This window comes from Penaeus monodon, chromosome 38, assembly GCF_015228065.2.
Source record: "Penaeus monodon isolate SGIC_2016 chromosome 38, NSTDA_Pmon_1, whole genome shotgun sequence".
Taxonomy (NCBI): Eukaryota; Metazoa; Arthropoda; class Malacostraca; order Decapoda; family Penaeidae; genus Penaeus; species Penaeus monodon.
Genome location: NC_051423.1, coordinates 13,681,109 through 13,687,045, shown reverse-complemented (window position 1 = coordinate 13,687,045; position 5,937 = coordinate 13,681,109).

Below are 5,937 nucleotides of genomic sequence, written 5' to 3'. Positions count from 1 at the left end.
TAAAAGGGGAAAAAAAAAGTGAAAGATCGGTGAGGGGCGAAGGGGGTGGAGGGTCCACGCTCCCAAACAAGTATACCGTTATTGTATGAAAAATTATAATATATACACCATAACTTGTATAAATATATATTATTTTAAATATTATAATATTATTATTTATATATATATATATATATATATATAATATTATCTCATCATCATCACCATCATCATCAGCCTGAGCCGTCCTCAACGTAGGTTCCAATTTTTTCCAACTTTGTCTTCATGTTTTTTTTTGTTTTCATCGGGGCCCCCAAATTCCTTTTCGTTGCCTTGTCTTGGGCTAGCCCTTTGGGCCCTTTTTAATTATTTTAACCTTCTCTCATTCTTTGACCATCTGTTTCCTTCTCCGATGTATAGCCTGCCCATCCCATTTTTTTTTTTTGATGCCACGGTATATCTTCTACTTTGTCTTTTCCCCCCGATCCATTTCTTCCTCACCGATCTTAGGCTAACCCCCCGGAAAAATCTCTCCCCCCCCTTTGGACACTTTTTATTTTCTCCAGTAATTTGGTTGTATCCATGTTTCTGACCGGTCAAACTGGAAGACGCTTTGGTTGAAGACTTTTTTAAACATAATGGAAAGGACCTTTTAGTATGACTGTTTAAGCCAAAGGTGCTCCCCCAACGGGCATCGTTTAAATTTCCCTTCGCTAGATGTTTTCTGTACGATTTGCCCTAGGTATAATACTTGTCCCTACTTACGCTTCCCTTGTATTTATCTGTTCCAACTAAACTCTACTTTAAACATATCTTAGTTTTTTCTTTTCTCCAATCGATTCCAGACTTTCTTATTTAGATCACTTATTAGTTGTTGCTTTTTTTTTTGCAGATTCATGAGAGAACTATATCCGAAATTTGTAGATGTTTGGGTATTGTCCCCTTTTTTGATCCCCTTTCCTTTCCCATTCTAGCTTTTTGAATATTTCCTCAAAAAAACAGTAAACATTTTTTGGGTGGATGATCCCCCGTCTAACACCTTTTTTTATCGGATTTTGTCTTTTCCCGTGGGGAGCTTGAGGGTTTTGGTCCCATCTTTGTATATATTTCCCAGTTTTTTACAATATACCTCCTTTCTCCCGTTTCATAGTTCCGCACTGGGGTATCTCTCGAGTCAAATCCCTTTTCCGTAATCGATAAATCCCGTCCCCAATTTTTCCTTTTTCATTTTTTTTTTCCCTTTATTGATGTGGACCGTTTTGAAATCCACTGCGAAAGTTTGTTTGTTCTCTAGGCTGGTTAAATCCAGCGGTAAAAGATGCGATTTGTGATGATTCGATGTTTTGTAAGTACAAAAGGGAGCTTATTTCGTATTTTTAGATCCTTTCCCCCCCCCTTTTTTTTGTCCCAAAAAAATTGTTGCTTTTCCAGGTTTCGGAAAATTTCCCCGTTGAAAGGCATTTGTTAAAAAATTTTGCTATTTTCCTGTTGCACACACACACAAAAACCCACACACACAACACAACACCAACACACAACACACACAACACCACACATACACACACACACACACACACACCCCACACCACCACACACACACCACCACACACATTATAATTTTATAATATATATATAAATATATTATATATATATTATATATAATATATATATTGTATAGTTATGTATAAAATTTTTTTAAAATATATAATTTATATATATATATATATATTATATATATTTTAAAATATATATTATAAATCATATACACGCATTTTTTTATACGCATATATATTTTATATATTTTTTTTTAATTTATTCTTTTTTTTTTTTTTTTATTGTGTGTGTGTGTGTGTGTGTGTTTGTGTGTGTGTGTGTGTGTGTGTGTGTTTTTTTATTTTATTTATTTTTTTTTTTTTTTATTTTTTTAATTTTTTTTTTTCTATTTTTTTAAATTATTTTTTTTTTTTTTATTATATTTTTTTTATTTTTTTATTTATTTTTTTGTGTGGGGTTGTGTGTTGTGTGTGGTGTGTTGTGTGTGTGTGTGTTTTTTTTCTCTCTTTTTTTTTTTTCTTTTTTTTTTTTCTTCTCTTTTATTTTTTTTTTTTTTTTTTTTCCCCCCTTTTTATATTTTTTATTATTTTTTTTTTATTTTCCTTTTCCCCCCCTTTCTATTATATTTTTATTTTTTTTTTTTTTTTTTTTTCCCCTTTTTTCTCCCCCCCCTTTATTATTTTTATTTTATTTTTTTTGTATATATATCTACTTTAAGGCCGGGGTGGCCGAGTGGTTAGAGATCGGACTCAAACGGGCACGACGGAAATCGGGTTCGGGGGTTCGAGTCCCCGGGGCCGGCGCGTTGTTCCCCTTTGGCAAAAAAATTCACCTCGTTGCCCCCTCCCAAAGGGGGAACCCACTCAATCTGCGGGTCCCAAGCCCGGATAAAATAAGAAAAGTTAGCTAAAGGTAACAAAGACTCTCCAAAAAGGGAAAATGGGGACCTCCACGTCTCACTCAAGAGCATCACAACAGAAAATAAATTGATATCATGGGGTGCCACGGGGGCTCAAACACAACACCACACACACCACACACCAACACACCAACACACCCCACACACCACACACACACACAACAATATATATAAAAATTATATATATATATTTTATAATATTTATATACATTTTAATACAAAATATACATAATATACAATACTATACATACATATTATTTATAATATTATTATATAATAATTTTATTATAATATAATATTATAATATATATTCACTATATTATATATATTACATATAAATATACAATCCCTACAATACACCTATGTGTGCTGTAGTATATAATTAATATATATAAATATATATATATATTTTAAAAATATAATATTATAATGCGTAAATTATAAATATAATTATATATAAATATAAATATTATATATTAAAATATTAATATATATAATACACGCATTAATTATATTTATATATATATATATATATATAATTAATAAAATATGTTGTATGTTGATGTTTATGTATGTGTGTGTGTGTGTGTGTGTGTTGTGGTGTGTGGGGGTTTGTGTGTGTGTGGTGTGTGTGTGTGTCCGTGCGCGTGCGCGCGCGTGCATGTTTTTTTTAATATATACAGTACTCTCTCTCTTCTCTTCTCTTAATTATATTATATATATATATTATTATATTATATATAAATATTAGTTATACATAAATTTATATAAATATATTAATAATAATTTATATATATTAATTTTATTTTTTAAATATATATATATTTAACTCTATATTATATATTATATATATTTTTAATATAAAATTTATTTATGTTGTTTATATATTTTATATATATTTATTATATTTAATTTTCTTATTTTGTATTAATTTTGCAATGGAAGAAAAAATATTATAATATATATATATAATTTAATTTCTATAAAAATTATATTATATTATTTTAATATATATATATTATAAAATTTATTATAAATGCATTTTTTTTTTAAAAATTCTATATCTTATATTATTAAAAATTTTAATATTATTTATTTTAAATTATTGTTATTTATTTTTTATTTATGCTTCCCCATCCATGATGCTTTTATACGCCGAAATATAGGCCTCAAACCGGGAAACTGCTGGCATTCCAGGTGTCTTACATTTTGAGACAGAATTGAAAAATTTTTTTTTCTTTGAAAATTTGGGTGAACATGTTAACTTCACTTTATATATATATAATATTATATATATAATATATATATATATTATATTATTTATAATTATAATTATATTAAAAATTAGATAGTAAAATTATATATCACACACTATACACACACACACAACACCCCACACAAAAACCCACACACACAAAACCCACACACACACAAAACCCCACACCACACACCCACACACAAAAACCACACACCACCACCCACAAATATCACTCACATAAGGGCAAAACCCCCCGGGGGGCGCAGGAAACCGGGGGCAGGGTCGTCCATAGGAGACGTGCTAGGTGCCCTATACCCTGATTGGCGATCCCGGATTATGAAAGTAACAGCCCCATGCAGTCTCACGGTGTAACCGCCGGTTGGACAGTGGTCCTCCAAAACTGTCCCCATGTCGGCAAAGGGTTTGTTACAAAAGGCATCAACTCCAAGACACTGTTAGCGCCCATTTTCGCTTAATAGAGAAAAAACTGGCAGTAAAGGGGCCTTGAAGACACCAGCTTGGCCCTTCTGCAAAAAGGCCCCCCCCCCCCCCTTCAAACGCCTTGTTGATTGGCTAGGCCCTTTTGCAAAGCCCAATCCGTTACGACTTTTGGTCTGACAACCCGAGTAGGAATACGCTACGAGGTATGTAAACTTTCTGTAATTTAACGTCCTCCCCGCAAACTGGATCGACTGAAGGGGTTCCCCCAAACAGGCCCCCAAAGTCCTGAATTTGGGTTTTGGCCCCGGAGACCTTTAGGCCTAGGGTTTCGCCTAATTTTGCTAAAGCATCAAGAGCCGCCCCCAGGGACCCCAAAGGACTCAGATAGGATGCAACTCTCGGCAAAAATCAAGGTCTGAGACCTAGATATTGCCTAGTGTTGCTCCCACTGACTTTGGGTAGTAGCTTTTACCCATTAACGTCCTAAAGGTTTTTGAAAGTTTGGGGCAAGGGCAAGCCTTTCCTCCCCCTGAGTTTTTAAAGGGGAAAAGTTCGACTACCCCACCACGCTTACGCAATTTTGTACCATATAAAGCTTGCTATTAGGCCCAAAAATTTTTTGGGTTTGGAATTCCCCTGAGTCTCAGTCTCCCATAGCGATTTTCCCGATGCCCCCCCGAGTCAAAAGCTTTCTTGAGGGTTTAGTAGGTTTTAAGCCTCTGACCAAATCCGACGCTTCCACAATTTCCGAACGCTATATTGGTCTATCGTGGGTTGCCCGGAGTAAATCCGACTGCTCCATTCTTGATGCCTATAGGGGGTTGCGATTCTTTCAGAGAATGTCGGGGAGAACCTTTCCTTTGTATACTGAAGTGGAATGCCCCGGTAGTTGCTACATCCCCAAAGTCCCCTTTCCCCTTCCGAGAGGGAGACCACCCCCTCAGCAGGGCAGGGGGGAAGGTACCAAAACTGCCAAAGGCATCAGGACTGTATGCAGGCATGGGCCCTAGATTCACCCCCCCCCTTTTGCATTCAGCAGGGATATCACTATCCTGCAGCTTTCCCTTCTCCTTGGAAATTTGCCATCCTAACCCCCTGTTGGGGAGGGGGGGTTCTTGGTGATGGGGGGATCCCGCAAGGCGTGGACATCGCTTTCTCCAAACTAACTGTTGGGGGTCTCCCGGGACAACTGTTCAAATACTCAGCCCAACATTCACGAACCCCAACAGATTAAAGATGACCGTCCTCCGCTGACCCATTGCAGTCATGTGAGGAGGTTTGAGTTCGTTTTTTCAGGGCTTGTTTGGCAGGGCAAAGGGCATTCCAAAAAGGCCTTCAACCTCCTCAGCAAGATTCCCGATCCAGTGTCCGGCCCACCACCATGGGAAAACCCCGAGACTTGATTCCCATTTAGCGAGCCCTTTTGCACGCTTTCAAAGGCTTCTAAAAGTCCCAGGAGATGGAATTTGCCGCCCTTGGGGGGTATGCCATGGCCCTTTAGCTGCTTAGAGTGCTACCATTGAAGAATCCCAAGGGTTTTCGAGTTCTGGAAACAGTCAGAGACTGCCATGGGAACCCAAAAGGCACACTTTCCCCCTTAGTCTTCCAGGTGAAACACCTTTGGGGAACCACTGAAGGGGCGGGGGGTGTTAGTGGGCCCGCAGGGGAGCCCTAACCGCCCACAGTCGGTGCCACAGAACTCGCACTCTGGAACCCTGCAGTTCTGGGGTCCCCCATCCGTACAACAGAATGTGGGCGTCTCCTTGGCCCCTGTACCTTACGCTTA